General features: G+C 42.5%; 1 long non-coding RNA gene across 1 annotated transcript; it reads left to right on the top strand.

The window, feature by feature from the left end:
• The first annotated feature begins 1848 nt into the window (after nt 1-1848).
• Nucleotides 1849-8347, top strand: LOC144822464 (uncharacterized). The gene is made up of 2 exons (XR_013608624.1): nt 1849-4551; nt 4662-8347. It is a non-coding gene; the product is annotated as an uncharacterized LOC144822464 (long non-coding RNA).
• The last annotated feature ends 13120 nt before the right edge of the window (nt 8348-21467 follow it).

The raw sequence follows: 21467 nt of genomic DNA, 5'->3' as shown, positions 1-21467 counted from the left end.
TCAGGTAGAGTCAAAGCGCCAGGATACCCTTTGGGTGACAGTCTGCGCTATAAAAGTATGCGATACATACATACATACATACATTATACTACTTGCTTGTAGATTGTGCTTACGGTTGCCCTCAATGTGAGGAAATCTTGATTAAAGACAAAGAACATAAAAACCACCCCTTAACAATCCCCCATGTCTTTTATAGGAATGCCTTGTTTCAAAGAAAGGAGACTGCAGTTTATTTTGTTTTCCTACCTTAACTTATGTTTAAAGACTAAACTGTTACGTCTCCTCATCCCTTCCCTACCGTTAAATGTGGTTCTTTTTTGATTTGATGGGACTGTCCGAGGTGCCAACCCCAGCGACCAAAAGATAGTCTCAGATAATATGAGTTTCTACTTAGACGTGGTACTACCCTTACCACACTGTCTTTTATGTTGCCATTTGGTCACAGTCAATGCCCTCCATGGTCACACCTGTGAGAATAATTGTTCAAGGAACTGTATAACACCAGAGAATTATTCTCTCACAATCAAGCTAAGTAGTGGAACTGCATTCAGCACTTAATAAGATGCAACAGTTTGACCTTCAATGAATTATGATGATTACCCTTGCAGAGGGGGGCTAAACATTGCCACCTACGTTTTGTTTAGCTCTGTAGATGATGTGTCAACCATTACACATTCTTTTTTAATTAACCCCTTCCATTCCAATTGCACATTTAAAGCACTAAAAGGCATCCAAGCACCCTAAAAAAGTTTTTTTTAAAACAGGGCTAATCAGAATAAATGGTTCTTGACATAGCGATGGAACTCTATCAATCTTAATGCCTTGAACACCACCTGGGACTTTGCTCCATGCCAGAGCCACAGTGAAGGCAGCCCTTGCTCCAGCAGCTCTAACGCACGTACACATAGGAACCACCATAAGACCTCTATCCAAGGAGCATAAGATTCTCATTGGCTCATTGAAAGAATCCAATCTCTTTAAATTCTGCAGAGGTTTTATAAATAGTGTGCTGTCAGTGAGAATTAGTTCCTCCAAGGTGATACAAGACCTCACTCCGAGCCAGTGCGGGCGGTGGAGAAAAGGGCACGTATGAATTATCCATGGACATCCAGGTACAACGTGTGCTGCCTGATTATGAATCTTTTGAAGTTGATATAACTATACTTACGTCAACACAGAATTCCAACTTGATCCCAGTCTGTGCCACGTATCCAGCATAGGTCCAGGAGGGGCGAATCTATACTAGATTTTTAAAATAACCCTTTCCTGTATAAATAAGTGCCCTTTAGATTGATTGTTCACAAATTTATTTTGGGTGCCAATCCTGAAAATATGTTATGTACCTGGACCTATGCTGGGCACCCGTTTTATAGAGGAAAGAGCTGATTCACAGGAAAAGCTTAAGATAGGAAGCGGATCCAACCACTTGAGCCACTTGTGCCATATGGGCAGGGTGAGTCCAATGATAAACTCCTAAACTTTGCATCCTGGAAACTTTGCATTTTAGAAGTCGTTGGGATAATATTTTGAATAGATGAGAGATACTACTCCTGAGTAGCAATCAAATAATGAATGGTAGTACACAGCTAAAAACTCTGGGGCATATTAGCAAGAACCTCGTTAAAATTATCGCAGTTTTAGCGGCAGGAAACTGCCGCTAAAACGGCGATAATGGGCTTGCTGTGCAGGACATCTAATCTGGGCTTGTATTGGAATTCTCTAACGCATATTAGCAAGCCTATTATCGCCGCGATAATTTTAACGAGGTTCTTGTAAATATGCCCCTCTATTATTTCAGGTGAAGCAGTTAACCTTTATCTTATATTCCTGGAAATGGGGTAAAAGTGACCTAGGTCATAGTTTTACGGTGAGCTGACTATAGTTGGCCTAAGTATGGAAAGACGCGTCACACATTGGTAGTAAATCATGCAGAAGCAACATGTACTCATGGTAAACAGGAACACCAAATGACAGGAGCCCTGGGGCCCCATACAAGAGGCGTTCAAAAATATAAAAACCCACATAGTGTGACACAACTCACACATCTTGGGAGAAAGGAGAAAAACAGTTTGCAAAAGACCATCGTCCAATTAGCACTCTGAGATTGTAGGAGTTAAAGTCAATGAACCGGTCCCACAGGATTAGTCCAGCCACCTCTCATTAATCCAGAGCTCCTCACAGCCCCCTAGAGCATCTAATAGTATAAGCAGAGCACTGCCATTCCAGGTGACCTTGCAATAGTACATACTTAATCTGACAATTACTTTAGGCAGGAAAGGGATATTGGGAATTGGGCAGAGATTGGCATGCTGCAATGGATTGAGTGAGCCTTTATTGAGCAGAGTAAAACCATGATCCTTTCAAGGTGTGCAGAGCCATGGCAGAGCTGAAGGCGCTACTCATCAATTATTTTAATAAAAGGACAAAACATTTGTGCCCCCTTTTTATTAATCGCCCTGTTCCATCTGCAATATTAATGATGCAGTAACATCCCTAAACACTCTGAAGCAGCCACATGATGACACAGTCTTACATAGAAATCCCATTAATTAAATTAAGTAGGCCTTAGACCCTTATGGCCTTTCATTTATGAGGTCCAGAAAGCCTTTCCGTTGCTCTCCAGTAGAAGGAAGAGCACATTTTGGTGGTAGATTTTCTGGTAATTTGAGCTTTCTAAAATTGTATGTTAGTGCCTTTAATCTAGCATTTTGGATACCCACTCCCATTTTATTGAAACCCACACCTTTCCGGTAAACTTGTTGTGCCAATACAAACTGACCTCTCTGGCTGAGAATAGGGTAGTATTCCAGGCAATGATGGCACGAGTTGGTGCATCTCTCACTGAAATCCAATCAAAAATGTGTAGCCCCCCATATAACATGCATACAGTCCACACCAATTTGTCACGCAGACAGATCTACTATCACTTTCATAGTACATCTTAGGCTGCCCCATGGTCCTACTAGCTACAGGATTTGGACAAACATTGTCAACGTATTGCCGTATACCGATCACGACAGTTGGGTTTCTAGATTAGGGACAGATCTTCCCTAGGTTCAACCCACAGCTGTACCCGTGCATATATTACATCCTGAAAAGTGGCAGCGTGTTCATATAAGAGATGATAGAACTTCTTTTTTACATCCATCATCTTTTGTTGTGTGATGGAGCAGCTGCTGCTACGTGTCGCGGCCGCGGCGGGCAGGAGGTGTGTGCTTTTATACTACCAAGATGGCAGCCACTTGTTACTACACACCTCCAGTGCCCTGGCGTTACAACAAAGTATTGAACAAATTGAACTTCTTTTATGAATGTTATCCTAGAATACATCCATATGCATCTTGACATATTTTAGTATCATCAACTGGCAGCAGGGGTTGGATTGGGATAAAAAATCGGCCCGGGCATGCTAAAAAAAATGACCTACTTTCTGTAAAACACTGCTTCGCTGAAGTTTTATAAAAAGAAGGGGGGATCTCTGACAGAGGCTGTTTTCTTAAGTTTACTTAGATAAAAAAACACACCTGTAACAAGTGAGCCCATTTCTGCTCAGGCATCTGGCCCCTCCTCCCCAAAATGCATACATTAATTAGGCGGCCCAGCGAGAGAAAGGGAGTGACACCTCTGCCCATTGACAAAAGGGAGGTAATGGACGTCCATCTGCCTCCAGAAAGGCTACTCAGGGACCCAATGGGCCGCTGGTGGCATGTGTTCAGATGTCTGGTGTGTCATAGCCCAAATCGGCCCCCCAAGGCTGCCCAAAGAACCAGCCCAACGCAGGAACTTGGACACCGGCCCCTCGGCTATTGTCCGAGTGCCCACCTTACCAATCCTACCTGGCAGGGGAGCGCAGCATCCGTTTCTCGTTATTAAGAAACAACAACCAGCGTTTCAGGTTTAAGTAGGCGCAGCATGTTCTGGAAGAGATTTTCTTCTTCTAAGGATGTCTACAGATAGAAATGTGTTTAGGACAATACTGTTTGGCGTTAGCCAGCTAACCTGCATTTGTGTGATAAACTGCCCCCTTTACATGATATTCCACCGGATCTCTTGTGTGCCCTGAAAATCGACGAATGTGCTGTCCGATAGTCATGCTGTGGGTCACCTGCCCAGATCCTGGACGTTTAACTCTAGTGCACAAAAAACATGATCTTCCTGGTGTCCAAAGTGTAAGATTTTTTAGAGCCAGGTAGACGTATAATTCCCCACAGAACTTAAGTGACATCAGAAGTTTTAGGTTCTGAAATGGTAACATGATAAAACGATACCATATATTTAACGCTATTAGTGAACAGTTTCCCAGCTACAAGTCTTTTTTTGTTTTCCTTAAAGCAACAGAAGGGACAAGCTCGGGACAGCTACAGTACTCTGTAAACATCAGTGCATTTTTGGGGAGAAAACAATAGCCATTTTTTAAACTTTTCTAAAAGACAGAAGTTAAAATAATGAATTCGTATTTTGCCTTTTCTATATGTTCGTGCCAGCTGGACTGGTCTTGCATTGAAAGCAAATCATGATCATGCTTCGCAGTACATGACACAAAAGTCCCAGGCATTTCTTTAGTTTAAAAGGAAGTTTATTTCAAGAAAAGATTGCAACCCGAAAACATACAGTATAATCAAAATACAAAATAAACAGCAATCCAATATATAATAATAAAGGCATTTCTAGCTGAGTGTGATGTTTTAACACACAATGAGGCGAATCAACCTTGCCTTCCCCTCGCATGTCAACATGTGCATTCTCTGGATCTTAGTACTGACTTTCGAGTGATCCGTTGAATAACCCATTCAAGTGTACCGGGCTGATTGTCTTGTGGCCCTCTTTCCCATTCCGCAAGACACCATTTGCAGAATTTTTGAATTGGCAAACTCTTTAATTTTCAAATAAATACCAGGCATTAGAGAAGATGGCGTAAAGGCCCATAGGAATGAATGGGGAGTTATTCCTTATTTGCGATTAGCAATTAGCTAATCGCAAATAAGGATGCGAATTCAAGAGTGCCAGGGGTGTCCAAAGGACACCCTGTAGCAACCCTGAAATGCAAATTTACACAGATGTTGCGCACACACATGTCCAAAGGACATGTGTGTGTGTAACATGCAATTGAGAAAAATGTACTAAAGTGCTTTTTTCTATTTTTTCGCTATTTACCACGAAGTCAGACTTCGTGGTAAATAGCGACCAAATATTGGGAATTCGCTATTTAAATTTGGTTAATGAATTGCATATAAGGAATCTCAAATAGAGATTCCTTAAATGCAATTCCTCGCAAATATGCGATTTCGCAAATAGCGATTTTTGCATTTGGGATGATGAATCCCAAATGCAAAAATTGCGCTCGCAAAGGGCCAGATTTTTGCGAGCCGATTTTTCTTTCATGAATCTGGCTGATTGTTTTAGTCCAGCCCCTGTAGCTGCATTAATACAGACCGCAAGGAGGACAGTTACAAGCACTAAAATGGCAAGAGCGAGCCTCCACTGTTAAAAAAGGTTCCATCAATATACCCTATGTGAAACTGCTTACATTAACATATTTTGGCTCAACATCTTTTTGCTCAACTTAAAGAGATCTAGGGGGAAATCCAAACTCTCTTTTCCTGGCCTGGGATTACATCTCTTTTACAGCCGCCGTAGCCTGGTGCACGGACTTTGTGGTATTCATAGTTTTGAGTATCAAATATGTTAGCTCAGCCATAGTTTCTCCTCTGAAAACTGATATTTTAAAATATCTGGGACAGTTTTTCAATCTATTTCTCGGGGGACCTCACTAAGGCGGGAGCTGGAGGAATTAAATCTACATCATCAACATCTACAGTTTATTTATGTCCTGCAATTAAAGGAAATAATTTAGTTTTCTGCCGCATCTGCTCTTATCCCAGTAATGCCGCCTTGGTCGTAGGGTTGCTAAAAAGTGGCTGTGGCCACAACCCTTATTATTGGAAAAGTGTGGCCCTGCTCTTATAAGTAACTTTGACATAATTAAGTTGCCCTTTATGAATAAGGTAGCCTTTTTTGCTTCACAGTTGGTCTGGGAAATTGCTGATATTCACTTGCGGCAGCCTCACAGATCAGAATTGCAGTCTTGCTTAGTACGGAGACGACTTCCCTTTTCTAAGCAGATAACTCGCTACATAGTATAAGTACACTATTATTATGCCTGTTATTTTGTGTATCACTTGTATGCCTAATGGGCCCATTTTACCATCCATAAAACGTTTGACTAAATACATAAACAATCACACATCACACCATCATTCGCCCATCAACTAGTTGAAACACAAATAGCTATAGCTTAAGTACGCGCAACTGTGCCCTTCTTGCTTTCACATATTTTTTAGAAGAATCCTGTTTCACTTGAGAACCATATTTGTTTAAGGTACAAAAGGGAGTTTGGATGGGTTTCCTATTAAATGTCCGGTCAATATTTTCTCACTCATCAAGAAGTCCTCAACCGTTGGAAATCTAATCTCATTTAGGATGTTGTTGCAGAGCCCTCTTTTTAATTGGAAAAAACAGCTCCATACGGAACAAATGCAGATGCAACAATAACAGGACGAAGAATAAAGGACACATGTTGACTGTGTACCAGTTGCAGGATGGTAGTTGCAGGAATTAAGCGCATAGAGAATGAGGGTGTATGCTGGACATCTCACATTCCAGATGAAGAAAAAGACCAATCATGTAGTATACCTAATCTGAAAGATTATAAATGCATCTCTCTTTAACAGATTCTCTCTTAAAGACTTTTCAAAACAATTTCCTGATATAAATATGGATTGCAGTTTTTCTGATTATTTTTTATGGCATGTGACACACTAGGTCAAGGGACTGTGCCATGATGTCAGTTAAAAGTAAAGTAAAACACAATTTATGTGGACAGGCCAGAGGTAGAAGTTTAAAAGCTCAATGGATGCCAACATTCCACAAACCCCACATAAAATCCGTAACACTTTGTAGATTTTGACTTTCACAAGCATATTTGGAATGCCTAAGAAAAGGCAATATTATTTCATTTTGCATGGAATTAAAAACTAACATGTTTCCTTACACCAATAAATAAAAATATTTCAGTGTTCTGATCACATTATTGGTACCCTTCGGGTTTGTCATAATGAATGCAGAACGAACCAACAAAAATTAGAAATTTGTTTGACTCTTCCATATCCAAATCTGCCCAACAGCCTAATTTGACCAAAGCTCACTGGTTTTAGGTTTTGTTTTACCCATTGAGTCTTCCTTTTACCATTTTTTAGTTGTTTCGCAGTGATTTTGTTTTTTGTCTTAGTTTTTTCATTTATTGGACATAAGCAAGAACAGGTTTTAAAAAAAATATAAATATACCAATAAAAAAATTGCACAATGAAAGTTTTCATTATAATACTTTTAAAGACCATATCCATCTGCTTCAAAAATATAAAAACATTGTTAACACTACCTATCAGTCAAGAATAATATAAATGATCAGTTTAGGCTTAGATTAAAATTTGTTTTATGATGATTCTATTTTTTATTTGCAGTTAAAGTTGTGCTTGACTTCCTTAGATTTCTATGAAATGAAGAAGTTGGATTTTAAAATGTAATTATTTTCTGTCCTAATTTAACCTGAATTTAGATGGATGTGACTACTCAGGAGGGACCAGGTTTAGGCATCTGCAGTGAAGTTACATCTAGAGACTAGACGCTTGAATCAATAAGGGAACCTGAAGAAGCCCACCAGAGCAAAAAAAAAGTTAGCATTTACAAAAAAAACCATTCTCAAAACCCATTGGTGGTGATGATAATGATAGCATTTGAATAGCACATTCTATGCGGTGCTCTCAAGGCGCATTGAGAGACTGCTGTGAAACACATTTGAAAACTTGAACAAGGCTGGACTAACACTTTAAAACATGGAATCTTTCATGTATTTATTGTTAAAGAAACACATACTTCTGTGAATGCAAACAAAGAATATATATATATAAAACAAAAAAAGAGAAGTCTTAAAGGTACTGTTTCATGTTTTTACAAAGTCTTTACTTTTATTCACCCATGGTTACAAAATAAACATTTTTCAAAATCTATAAAAATCCACTTGAATGCCAATCATGACAGGGATGAGAGGGGAACACACTGTATGTGCATCAGCCATCTGAAGTTTTCATGTGTGATGTTGTCACCTTTTTGTTTTCACAAAGGATTATTTCTTAATGTAAGCATAAAAGCAAAAAAAAGATATGCATAATAGGAATTATTGATGCTCTTCTTCTTTGTGGCGATGGAAGTGGACAGCAGGTTTAGTGGCATTGTGTTTGCTTACGTTCAAAAGCTGAAGGCTACAAATAAAAACAAACCGACAAAGGCACAGTAGGAGTTTGACTGATATTTTGAAGTGGAGGGTCTTAAATCTGGATGTGCATGAGAAGAAACACAGAGCAAGAAAAATTTACACCAACCACAGCTTATTGCACAATCGGCTTTTGGATAGTGGATACTATGTATCTTCCACCCTAAATCATTCCTATTGGAGGAGTAGTTCATTTAACGGAGCACCATTATTCTCATATTAGCATGTCTTAATCATCATGTTTGATTTGAAACTACAGACTTTGTATTTGTTGTTACCCTCCAAACTTTGAGGTCAGAAGAGTTTCTGAGTATCGCCATCCTGAGGAGAGGTCTCGTACTTATTTGTGGGACCACCAACTGATTACACAAGATCGCATACACACCTGTTATTATGGTCTTTTTATGCCATCAATATGTTCTAATGACAGTTGACTGACTGGTCGTTTCAATAGAAGTTTACTAACGTGATGCGAAGCAGCGCAGCAACCAAATTCGCTGTGCTGCTTTGCGTCAAAGGGAGAGTGAAAAAAGTGCTATATCTGGTAAGATATGGAGTTGTTTTTCTCTCTTACCCATGCTAGTGCAGGTCAGCCTGCGATGAGTCAACACACACACCCTTATTTATTTATTTAGTTATTTATAAAGTTTTAGCACCATAGTGCAAGTGTCTGTGCCTTCCGTCAAGCATTGGCTGCTTAACTATTTTGCTAACTTTATATTTGTTCTGTACAATGCAGCACACTGCAAAGTGTGAAAAGTATGAGGAAATAAGAACATTTCTCCTTCGTAGTACCTTCCTTGGGGAGGCGTAAGGTTTTGGTGAAAACCCTTGGCTAATTTTGTTTGTAGATATGGATTTGTGTACAAACCCATGGTTGGTTGCATGGAAATGCCCATGTGCCATTCATGGATCTCCTTCTTGACACAAAGTAGCCAACTTTAAAAAGCAAATTCTAATTTGCATTGGAAAGTAAATACCACTACAACAGTTTTGTAACGCAAACCAAGTGCAAAGTATCAGTAACTCTGGGCCTTAACCTCTTGAGCGCTCATGACGAGGTCAGCTTGTAATGAGCCACGGCGCTCCGGTGCTCATGACGAGCTGAGCTCGTCATGACCGCGCCCGCTAGATGGAACGCTCGCACGCTGGGCTGATTCCCCTGCTGTGCTGAACGTTCCATTGGAACGGCGCGGTCATGACGAGCTCAGCGCGTAATGAGCACCGGAGCGCCGAGGCTCATGACGAGCTGACCTCGTCATGAGCATGGGGGCGCTGTACGCGCCCCCGCCCCCAGCACAGCGGGGGAATCCCGCCAGCAGCGAAGGGGTTAATTTATAGTTCTCAATGTTTCGCTCTTTTTCAGGGAGATTGGCTTATTGTATTCATTACAGGTTGGTTATTTGTACTTTTAAGCACTTCTTTGACCAATGTGGAACAACTTCTTTATAACTACAAACTGCAGTACTGCTTTGCATGAAATCTAATAAAAAAATGTTCGATAAAAATTAACCATTTGCTACTGGAAAAACCACACAACTGATGAATAGACCTAGAACAAATAATTTCAAATTGACCTGCTGGACCAGTCTAATATTTGGAGAACATTTAAAGGGTGCCACTGATTTGGAAGGTATTTCATGTGATGAACGGTATGACCTGCCAGAATATGTGTTTGCCCAAGCATTGGGTGGGGAGGGATGGGTCTACTCAGGGCAAGGTGTTGTTTCTAATTTTTGTTCAAGCCCTGTAGGGTATGTTGACCCTTATAGAACAGTGTACCATTGTTTTAATTAAGAGCCACAGAGGGATGCCAAACCACAGTAGGCCAGGGAGTTCAATTTAAAACAGCTGTGAAACCCAGGAGAGTAGGATAGAGGGCAAGCACCCGCTATGTTGTGGTCTTTTTTTTTTTTATGACGCCTCATGAAGGAGTAAATATCTGCAGCTGGATCCTCAACACCCCCCCCCCCCCCCCCAGCCAGATCACTGCAGCCAACTCAGAGATATCCACTGGCTCCCAGTCAACAAAAGAATCGCCTTCAAGCTCTTCAGACACACCTACAAAGCCCTACACAACACAGGACCTGCGTACCTCAACCACCACCTCGCATTTCACATACCCACAAGAGACCTCTGCTCCACCCAAATGGCCCTGGCTACCGTCCCACGTATCTGCAAGACCACAGATGGAGGAAGATCCTTCTCCTACCTCGCAGCAAAGACCAGGGACACCCTGCCTCTCCACCTCAGGGAATCGCCATCACTGCTTCAATTCAGGAAGGACCTCAAGACCTGGCTCTTCAACTGAACCAAAGCACCTTTGACGGACCAATAGCTCTCCCCCAACCTCCAGCACCTTGAGACCCTTATGGGGTGTAGTCACTCTTTACAAGCCATTGATTGAACCATTTCAGTGTGGCTATAGGAGTTTGACCTGAGTACGATTTTAAAACCAGCTGTGACAAATCAAGTACTGGTTGTGAGTGAGGATTGATTAAATGAGCAACAGTAGAAGAGTTACTTGGGAAAAAGCTGGATAGCTAAAGAAGTATATGAACCATATCAATTTGTTGAGAAATTCCTCCTCACTGAGATAATGACCATGTTCAAAGAAAACAATAAATGACCAGTAACATCTAGGGATCGTTGTCAACAGTGTGATCACTAAAAAAAAGCATAGCAGATTAAGATTCTGCACGGATTTGAGAATCCTGGTCAAATATAATATTGTTTGAATTAAATGCTGTTGATGTTGCAAGGGGCAATATTTGTCAACATATTCTATGTAATATCTGCTTACCATCATATTTATCCAGAGTCTAACACATAAACAGCCCTATCCCCATGGGAGTGACTTTTCAATGCAATTGATTGGCTTTTTAGTTTTGAATCTGTGGTATCTGTAATTCAGCATTTGAAGCGTAATTTGTTTATGGAGCTGAAAGATATATTATACTTCCAAGATGAAATTTTAGTGTTTGAGTGGAATGAGGAAGAGTATAAAGACGCCTTAGTTGCTGTGTTGTAGAGGCTTGCTAAAGCTGGGCTAATTCTATGAAAAGAGAGAGATAAGTCCATGTTATGAGACACTTAGGGCATCATTAGGGTGGCGGGCGGACTTTGTCCACCCGCCATCTCACGGTAAAAGGGACCACCCGCCATAGGTGCGGGGGTCTCGTGAGTGACATTAGGATGTGCCCACCACACTGGCGGACGCATCCTGCATTTTTAACATTGCGGCGGTCACCGCCCGCCCCAATGCCAAAAATGCATGTCGTGCATGTGCATGCACAACGTGGCAGGCACCGTGCGGTGCCTGCCATGTTGGGCATGCACATGAAGGGGGGTACCATAGGTACCCCCCATGTACCCGCCCAACCCCCCAACATCCTGGGGGCCCGCAACGGTCCCCCAAACTCAAAAACCGCATGCCTTTCCGTGGCGGCATTGCTCCCTCACGGAAAGACTCCCTCTCGGAAAGGCTCCTGGAAAGACTCACTCCCGCCTGCATCCTGATATGATATAGCAGACACGACCACCATATGAAACCCTTTTCCGCCCGGTCGACTTGTCGACGGGCGGAAAAGCGGTGGACGGTCTTCCCGTCTGCCGCGGTCCCCCCGCCATACTAATATGGCCAGGGGGGGGGGGGAATGGGTGGCGGGCAGGCTAGGATGTAGATCCGCCCTACATCCTAATGGGCCCCTTAGTACTTGGGTCATACTCTTTCTGGGAAGGCTAAAAGCCTGAAAATGGGTTGGTGTGACATCATAAACCAAGGGAATAAGGAGGAAGAAAAGGCCAAGGAGCATGCACTCGTAATCTTAATAACACAACAAAGAATACTCCTAGTAGGCTGTCAGGTTTTAAAATACATGTCTGAGATCTGTGGGTTCCATTGAATTTAAGGACCAAGGTTCTCATCCGCCCAAGAGTGGCATGCTTCATGAGAGGTCCCCTCCTCACACAAATCCACGTGTGGTGCTGTTGTGGACTACTGCACTCCGGAAAGGGAAGCTTTTGGAGCGTAAACATTTCAGGAGTGGATCCTCTATGGGAAGTGTTGTGGATGCATAACTGAATATTTGCAGAGGGAAAAACTATCTCCTGGCAGTCCCTTAATTTTATTTGTGTCCCCAGTGTGTCGAGGATAAAAAGGTACACCCACACCCTTAGTAATACTGGAAATAGAAAAGGATGAAGCTGGAGATGGATCAGAACAGGAATCTGCTGAGGAGACACTGCCAGTATGAGTCTCTAAAACACATTTATGTCAACCTGTCCAGACCTGAGTCCTTCGAGGGTGTATACCTGATTAGGATCATACCTCAGGATCACCACAACCCCCACCCCCTTCCCCTAGCGAGACATGAACAAAGTCGAGCTTTTGAGCTCTAACCTGTTTAACAGTCTTCTCACCCACAGTATTCACAGAATCACCAAGACAGTTCACATTTGAGACACACATAGAGACACCCACACAGGTGCTCAGTCACGCGGATGCACTGTCAATCACAAGGATCCCATGCATGTTCACTACAGCACCCCCAGGTTACACATCCATGAAACTGCACTCCTCCTGCCTAAACATGCATTGTGAGTCCAGGCCTCTAAGCACTACATACCCACATTAGTAGTGATGGGGTTCTTACACCTCAAACTTTGAAAAGGTTTGAGGGTTTATTGAACCACGAATCACCTGAAAATGCGGGTGAGTCAAGTCTATGGCAGTTCGGTTTTTCCAGGACCACCTATGAACCTCTACTGGACATGCAACCTCTAGTATCTCATAACAGTAAGCTCTGTAAATAAACATGAGTGAACCACACTACTTTGTGCTTCTAGTTTAGAAGTTATATATTTATGTCGAAAATGTGATCTCAGATTCCACATTATGGAAAATCTGAACCAGAAAGTGAAAGAAGGCCCCCCCACGATCAAGCCATGTGTCGAATAGGAAACAACAGGCATAGGCAGAGCATCAAATGTTTCAGAAAGCATTACAGGTAAAGAGAGCTGTACAACTCACTACATACAAAAAGCATCAGGAAGCAGTAAGCCAGCTGACCAGCTCCATAACAGTGGCCCAGTTTCATCCCAACATCTTTACATGACCTCTTCCTTCCTATAGAAATACATCCTGCAGGTTGAGCCTGAATATTTCTGTGCAGTGTTTGAAAGAGGTGCTAGGAATGCTGCCTGCCTAAAAGATGGAGTACATTTCTCCATTTGCTAGAGGTTTCCAGCTGTAGCAATCGACTTCCACTTGTGGAACCCACATACCCAAAAATCGTTCACTCTATTGTTGCCTTTGATCCTGTACTGAGCTCCGCTAGCCTTTAGGCAGCTTCATGCTATCAAATGCCACACACAAACACACATATATACATGAAAAGCAGTGTAGGAGAGAATGAGAATGGTAGAAGAGCCTTACTGATCCCAATTTTGCAATTTTAAACTAAACTCTGCGGGTGAAAAAAAGATGGTGGCCGGCTGAGATGTGGCTATCGGTTGACTTGCATAAGCCTCTTTACCACTGGCTTCACCACAAGCATTACAAATGGCAGTAACTTTTAGAGCATGTCAAGAATAATAATGGGCTGATACATTATCCTCCACCTGGCCCTGGTTTTGATGTCTACAGCAGAGATTGGCACCGCTCACAGAGGTTGGTGGGTCTGCTTGCATTTCTGGCAGTATGGTGGCAGTCAGCAGGGTCAACGAATGTGGGAACACAGGTCAAACATCCAGAGCCAGATATAAATACAGAGTTGGTTCAGGAGGCAATAGCTTAAAAAAACACCCAAGACAAACAAGAAGACCCAGTTCTGAACTGCTTGGAAGTGTTCCTGGTGGAATAGCGACTATGGCAATAGTGCTCTCTTGAACATTGATTTAACATCTGCCCGGGATTTTGGCTCTGCAAATGGGGTGCCACCAAAGGATGAGATACCTAAAATGGTTAGGACTTCATGTCTTATTGGTGTCCTATGGATTGTGGCTGGAGAAGAAAGGGCGAGATCTTCCAAAACTTCCCTTTCTCAGCACAACCTGGAATAGCTCCTTGGTGGCAGGGGCAGCACAGGCAAAACAGGGAGCCTCCACATTGAAACATAGGGCAACGAGTGAGGCAGCTACTGTCTGAGCAGGAGGAACAAGTGGAGAGATCTGTTAATGCTGCAACAGTAGGCCCATAGATTTTGGAGAAGCCTTTGGGAGTGGAGAAAAAAGACTGCTCAACAGCCATCTGGTGGGTGAGCAGAACAACAGGGGGCAGGATTTTACCAAGATGAAGACATATCTAAGGATTCAGATGGGGTGAGCATTGGGGTGGGTGAACTCTAAATCGACACAAGCTGCAAACACATTTAGGTTGCTTAATTCATCATTAAGCATAACTGAAAATAAAATCTCCTGGTCTGAGACTTACAATTAAAAGCAATTAAAAATACATGTACCTGTTCCAGTGAGGGATATCAAAGGAAATATCTGGAAACTTGGTGCTTGCCAAAAAAAACCACTATATATCGAAAAGGTCAGCTGGTATATCAAGGAATGAGGCACAGGGCAAGAAAACTGTACAGTGCCATATCTTTAGCTTATCTGGAGAGGCTGTTGATTCAAATACAGGTGTTAGGGTGGTCAAGGACACTCAGGTTCACAATGGTTCATTCTCTGCCATTTAACTGATGAGGAAGGATGAGGTTATCAGGACAGGAAAGAACGAGGATGTTATACTTAGTGCAGACATAAGTCCTACCCAGATTAACATGAGATCACAAGGAGGACAACGTTCTCTCACAATCTAAAGGACAGGGAATCTAATGACTCGGAAAGGTCAATCTCTCCTTTTTAAATATATCAGTTGCAAAGATGGGAACCCTTGGGAAAACAGCAGCTTCTCTCAATATAAGTTGTATGTCAGGAGAACCCAACCTGGGTGACACAAGTGGAAGGACCTATATTCACATTATCAAATTAAAACAGAGAATCTGAAAACTCAGGCATCCGATCAGAGGATTGCAGAAGCAAATAATAGGATGTCTGCCTGTATAACAGAAGTTAGGAAATGAACTTTCGAAATGGAGGTTGCTATATCAAGGCTGATGGACAAGTTAGGTAAAAAATAAGAAGCAATAAGGAAGTGGAAACTAGAGGATATTGAAAGTTGGCAGCAGAGCAATAACGTTTGGGTGCTGGTAATCAGGGAGAGAGCAGAAGGTGGCAACCCTACTCAGCTCATTGTCAACAGTATTCAGTAATCATTCATGGATCTAGAAAACAGGTATTTTGATTCACAAATTCAGAGGGCCAACAGCCTGGATACAAAATGATGATTTAGGGTAATTATGATATGTGTTGGAATTTACTTGTTAAAAGAAATGATATATGAGAGTGCTAGACCAAAAAAACAAGGGTGGTATGTCCTTTTTCATTTGTTGTTGTAAAAGTAGACCAAAAAATGCCACAGCACTTTTAACTTATTTGTGAATTTATCTTTAAATGAAATAATCTTTAACTAATTTAGATATATTAAATAAAAAAATATTTATTTGAAGTTTACGTTATAAAATAAATTCCCACCTAAAGTAAAAATATTATTATATTTTTATCACGCATAAATGTTATCAATGTTGTCATGCCCTCTTTCTGCCCACAAGTAAAAAAAGGAAAGGGAGCAACAAGCCCTATCCCACAAAACACAAATACTAGGATAGTAGAGTCAAGATTCCTTCCTAAAGGGTGTAGGTTTTCTTCCTCACTCGTTGGAGCTGAACGTATGGGGAATCAGCATCCTACTCTTTCAAAGGCTCTTTTTTGGACAGAGACCAAACTGGTTACAAGATGCAGCGTTTTTGGTTGACTATTTTCTCGGTCATCAAAAGGATAAATATGATATAAAGAGAAGAGTAGGAATAAAGAACTTAAAGAACCATAATGAAGACAGCACCTCCCCTCCCAAGGGATTCCACAAGTAGTGTCATGCTGAATGGATATTTATCAAAGCTTCAGAGGAACCAAAAACACGGCCATACTCTGCAGTAAGTTTTACTGTTGGAAGAAGACTGTGAAGACTCTTCAGTGAGCCAATTCTTTTAACACGGAAGAGGGTTGACTTATCATATAGTTCCACGGAGCAGAGAAAAACTACTCATACCTCAAAAATAGAAGCACGCTGTGTTACAACTGACTCATGGCTATCCTCTATGGCTAGGCAGAGCTTTTGGCCTTGCACTACTACCCTTGGACACAAGGCTGCACCAGTCCCAGTGTCCTCAGTACTCACTGTGCAGAGTCTTTGACTTCTCCGCATATCCTCCTTGGGGATATGGGGCACTTGATTATAAGATCTGTGCTTAGTCTACAGGTCACAGGTTTAAACCCAGCCTTTCTTCTTCGCAAGGCTGATAACATTAGTAGCACTTAGTAGACTAATAGTAATGTTTGTTGTTTACGGGTATGTAAAAAAAGACATTATTGTAGGCATGTGGTTAATACACATAATACACTTGTCAACTGTGTACTAGATAAGTAAGGCCTGTAAAATATAGCAAAGCCCAGGCAATAGCAGACAAGCCTCACCCTGCCCTCTGCTTGCAAAACTTCTAGTACAAAGGTATATGGTTTAAAAACCCTTCCCCTTATCCATCCAATCACAAGATAGTTTTAGATGCATGATGTATGAATAGAAAATGGGAATTTGTAGATAACAGCACATGTATTTCCATGCGAGTAAAAAACAGAGAATACATGGAAAATAAATTGCATTATAATAAAATTAGCCTCCTGTGACCCTCCACTGATAGACTGTAGAATGACACTGCTGCAGACACTCAACACGTCATGGGTCGAGAGGAGGTGGACCAATGGGGGGGCGGGGCAACGAAGAGGGTTTATGGAGTCTCCCGAACACTGAGGTCATTTTTGTGTTCTTGCATTCACCTGTAGAGAGAGGGTTACAAGGGTCACGCTCCTCATGTAGGTTGCATCCAACCTGTGTGTTTTTATTACCTTTTTCTTACTGCTATTTTCCCTACTTCTATTGCTTTAACTTTCTGAGTCCTACATTTTTCAACTTCTACTAAAGTCATCAGTGCATGTAAACCTCGGTCCTATTGAGACGCATTGCTATTAGAACGACTGGCATTGAGATATTTTCATATTAGAAGTACTGGCATTAGAAATATTTGTTTTAGGGTTTTGCCAGGGATTGCCTGGGGTTAACAATTGACTGCAAACTCTCACTGGAACAGAATCCTCTATGGTCTGGAATACACTCATGCACTCTTCTTGGGAATCCTGGCAAACCCCTCTGCAAAGTCATGCATGCAAACAACAGCAGAGATAATGCTCTTTCACATTTGCCAGATAGTGCAATTCTTGCCGGTCTCGCAAAGCTTGCTCTGGTTCACAGCAGTGCCTAATTTGAGCAGGCGTTTGCCGGTAGGGGTCTCTGCCAGTGGTTGGCGGTGGCCCTCTACAGTGGAGGGTCGTTGGGCTGAGTGCTAAAGCCAGTGGCAGACAGTGTGATACATCACAATGCCTTTAAGCTCACATTCCAAAGCACTCGATCATGCCTCATTAGCAGATTTTATAACGGGCAGTGACTGAGAGCTCTGGAATTAAAGCTGAATGTAATGCGAGTTTCAGTGGACCACAAATAAAGCATACTTACCCATGCTTCCTCGGCAGTCAGCTCAAATCCTCCTGAACCCTCAGCCAACCCTCTCTAAATATTGACACTGCTCTAATGCTGCAGATGAGCAGCATGAGAGAAGCACCAGGATGGAGTGGGCTGCCTCTACACTCTAGCAGGAACAGGGGGTCTGCAACTGCTCTCCACCCAGCTGTCTAAGACAGCTAGGTGGAGAGGTTTACATTACCCATGTCAGGCTGACTGTCGGATGACACCCGGCCAAAGTGACATGCGTAGTGTAAACTGGTGGAGTGAACACCACTCCCCTGCTGCCAGTGAGCAGCAATGCCCCACCCCCAAACACTGCTTGGGCTGTGAGCAGTGAAACATTAAATGGTAATTCATTTTATTACCACTTTATTTACCACTTTTGCTGCACTAGCAGCAGGGGTGGAGCTCCTCGGCCATCAATGGGGCTGCCACTAGTCCCTGCCACTCATTTTTGAGGACCAGCGCTTATTTTTTTTGCATTAGACATTTAACAATCGCAAGAAAAACACACAAAGCAAAAAGAAGGAGGAATATAAGGTGGGAAAATCTGTCACGAAGGGAGAAAGCAGGAGCCTGCAAGAGTAAGATAAAGGGCAGGAGTAAAGAGGTGTTGGACTAAAGAGGTATGAGCTAGAAATAAGACCATGCAGCTTTGGTATTAGGTCCGACATTTAATTGCACCGGTCGCGAGCTTCTGAGCAGATCTCTGGGTGCCGGCACTTATTCATATTTAAATTAAGCACTGTTTCCCAGTAGCCCAATGAGTACCATTCAGGACTTGCTGAATCAGTGAATTGTAAAGAAAAAGTCTCTGAACTCCTCCTGGACTACTGTTTAAATACTTCTGCTTTACTTACATAAAGGCAAGTGATCAGAGTTACCATAACCATATTAACCCCCTAGCTGCGGCCGGAATTCCGTGCCTGTGCGGCACATTCCGATCACGGACGTGCTCATGACGGCTCCCGGCCGTCATCAGCACACGCCCACCGTAACTCATGACGGCGGGGAGCCGTCATCACCACCGAACGGGTTAAATAAAAGCAAACCAGAGGGAAGAGTTACACAGTTCTCTTGACACAACTGAGGAACAAAATCCTTTCAAAATAAGATCACATAGCTTTCATGGGATTCAAAACATGTATCTTTACGCAACGGATGGATCATCCCCTCAGCAGAACACCCAAACCCTATTATGCAACTCATAAAACCAAATACTTAGACAAACCACCACCAAGATGCCACCACAAACATACCCTACAAACGACACCTACTCAACGCAATGTCCAAGATCTCCTCACCCTGTTGAGCACATCATAACATATTCTTCACTCAGCACTCCGCATGTTTGCACCCACACAACGTAAAGCACTCAATAACAGACATCCATCAGAAACAACCAAAGGCAAACAACTACACAGCCCCTGGATCATCAGACAGAAATCAGTTCACATACAGTTCTAATGCCCAGCCTCGGCCATTTGAAACTGGAATGTGTATGCTGACCACCTCTACAAACATAGCTTATCAACCAGAGACAATGGCACAGCCCTGGCTTGACACAGTCACAAGCACCTCAATGATAACAAAAAAAACACATTAGATCATAGCACAGGCAGATTCACACTCACAAAAACAAAAATCCAGATGCATACCACTCGAGACACCTAACCTACAAAAAATCAGAATCTAGAAAGAGATTAACATACACATCAACATTATACAGTGACAAACAATGCAACAAAGTAACACATCACAAATCCTTATTTACCCCCCCAATGCAACCCTACTACCACTACAATTCACTCAAACCAATCAAGTGGCCATCCTTGGCACTTGATGGCTATCCCCTTGTCCTCGAAACACATGGTAACTGTTGTCTGTCAATAGCTGTAATCTGGTGGCTGCCACCAGTTATCTGGTGGCATCCACCCTATACATAGGGTGCCTGCCACCTTTAGCAGCCGGTTGCCATCCAAACCCCTTCGCTTGTCAGAGAGCCTGGCATACGGTTGTGCACCTTGATGAAATATAGACATGTTAAACATTTTGGTGACAGTGCCATACTGCGACCCTCCTCGAAATACAGTGGGTATTCTAGTCATTATGTTGGTCTTGCAATAATGATTTTGTTTAATGCCATTGGAAAAATGAAGTCAGTAGGACTCAGATAGCATATGGTTTATACAATGTCAGCACACATTTGGTAAATCCTACTTGACGTATTATACTATATATTAGAAATTCCTCCTTTTGCCCTGTTCACTCCCATTTACTGCTGGCTGGTATTGATGGTAACTGACTCTGACTGTGCCCTGGGCTCTCCTAACCAAGCCCAGGGCCAGTGCACTGATTAAACAAAGTACATGTAATTGGGTACACTTACCATTGGCAATGACAGACCGCTCTAAGTCCCTAGTATATATTAGGGCCAGAGCAGATTCAATCTACCTATGAGTCCCTAGTAGATTATAGGACATGGAAGTTTAGAGGCACCGGCATATTTTCTGCAATTGTATATGTGCACTGCTGTGTGCTTGCTGTCCTTTTAAAGGCAGCCCAGCCTTACAGCCTGTCTTTAAATATGAATTCTCACAATGGGTATAGGCAGACCCTATAAGTCCTTAGCATATATAGAGCATGGAAGTTTAGAGGCCCAACAGATTTCCTGCACTTGCTTGTGTCCACTGCTGAGTGCCTGCTGTCGTTTAAAAGGCGATACCAAAGGGGGATGATAGACGGAGCGTTTGAGCAAATCAAACACTCACCCCACCCAGTCAACTGATCTGGGTTTAATCCATCATCATTCTTAAGCTCACTCCACCACCCCACTTCAGACATGGCCATAAGCAAATCAGTCTGACCCTGTGCCTCATGGGAACAGTCCAGCCCGAACTGCCAAGCCATGTCTTCCCTGGACCAGAAACAAGCATCCTGGGACGGGATTCTCCCTTTGGTATCGCGTCATTTAAAAGGCAGCCTTGCTTTGAAGACTGTCTTTAAAAGTAAATTGTATGCAAATTCGACTTTGGTGGCATGGGCACCTCCCGGCTCCTTACTTATGACGCCCACGCGTACGCAACCCACTTTCCAACACTGTACTATTCTTACATACTCCATTGATGCTCACAAGTCACCTTGGCTCTTGCAAATAAGCAACACACCAAGAACAAAGAAAATCCCACACCAATGCAGAAAGTCAAACCGGCAAACCCTCATCGAATCTGGCCTACTGTGGAGGGTTGATCGACATTGGAAGAAAAAGCTGTGGAAAGGTTCCTAAGAGTGAAGGTAAAGTTTTAACCGAGGTCTCCCACTTAATGTATCTGGCCAGGGCTCCATCATGATCGGCCTTAAAATTTGATTTTGTCCCGGTCAAGCGCAACCAGATGTTTCCAGGTAGAGCTATAAGCTTATAAGCACAAGAAAATGTTAATTCTTTACACA

Source organism: Lissotriton helveticus, chromosome 3_1, assembly GCF_964261635.1.
Source record: "Lissotriton helveticus chromosome 3_1, aLisHel1.1, whole genome shotgun sequence".
Lineage (NCBI taxonomy): Eukaryota > Metazoa > Chordata > Amphibia > Caudata > Salamandridae > Lissotriton > Lissotriton helveticus.
This window is presented reverse-complemented; position numbering and strand designations above follow the sequence as displayed.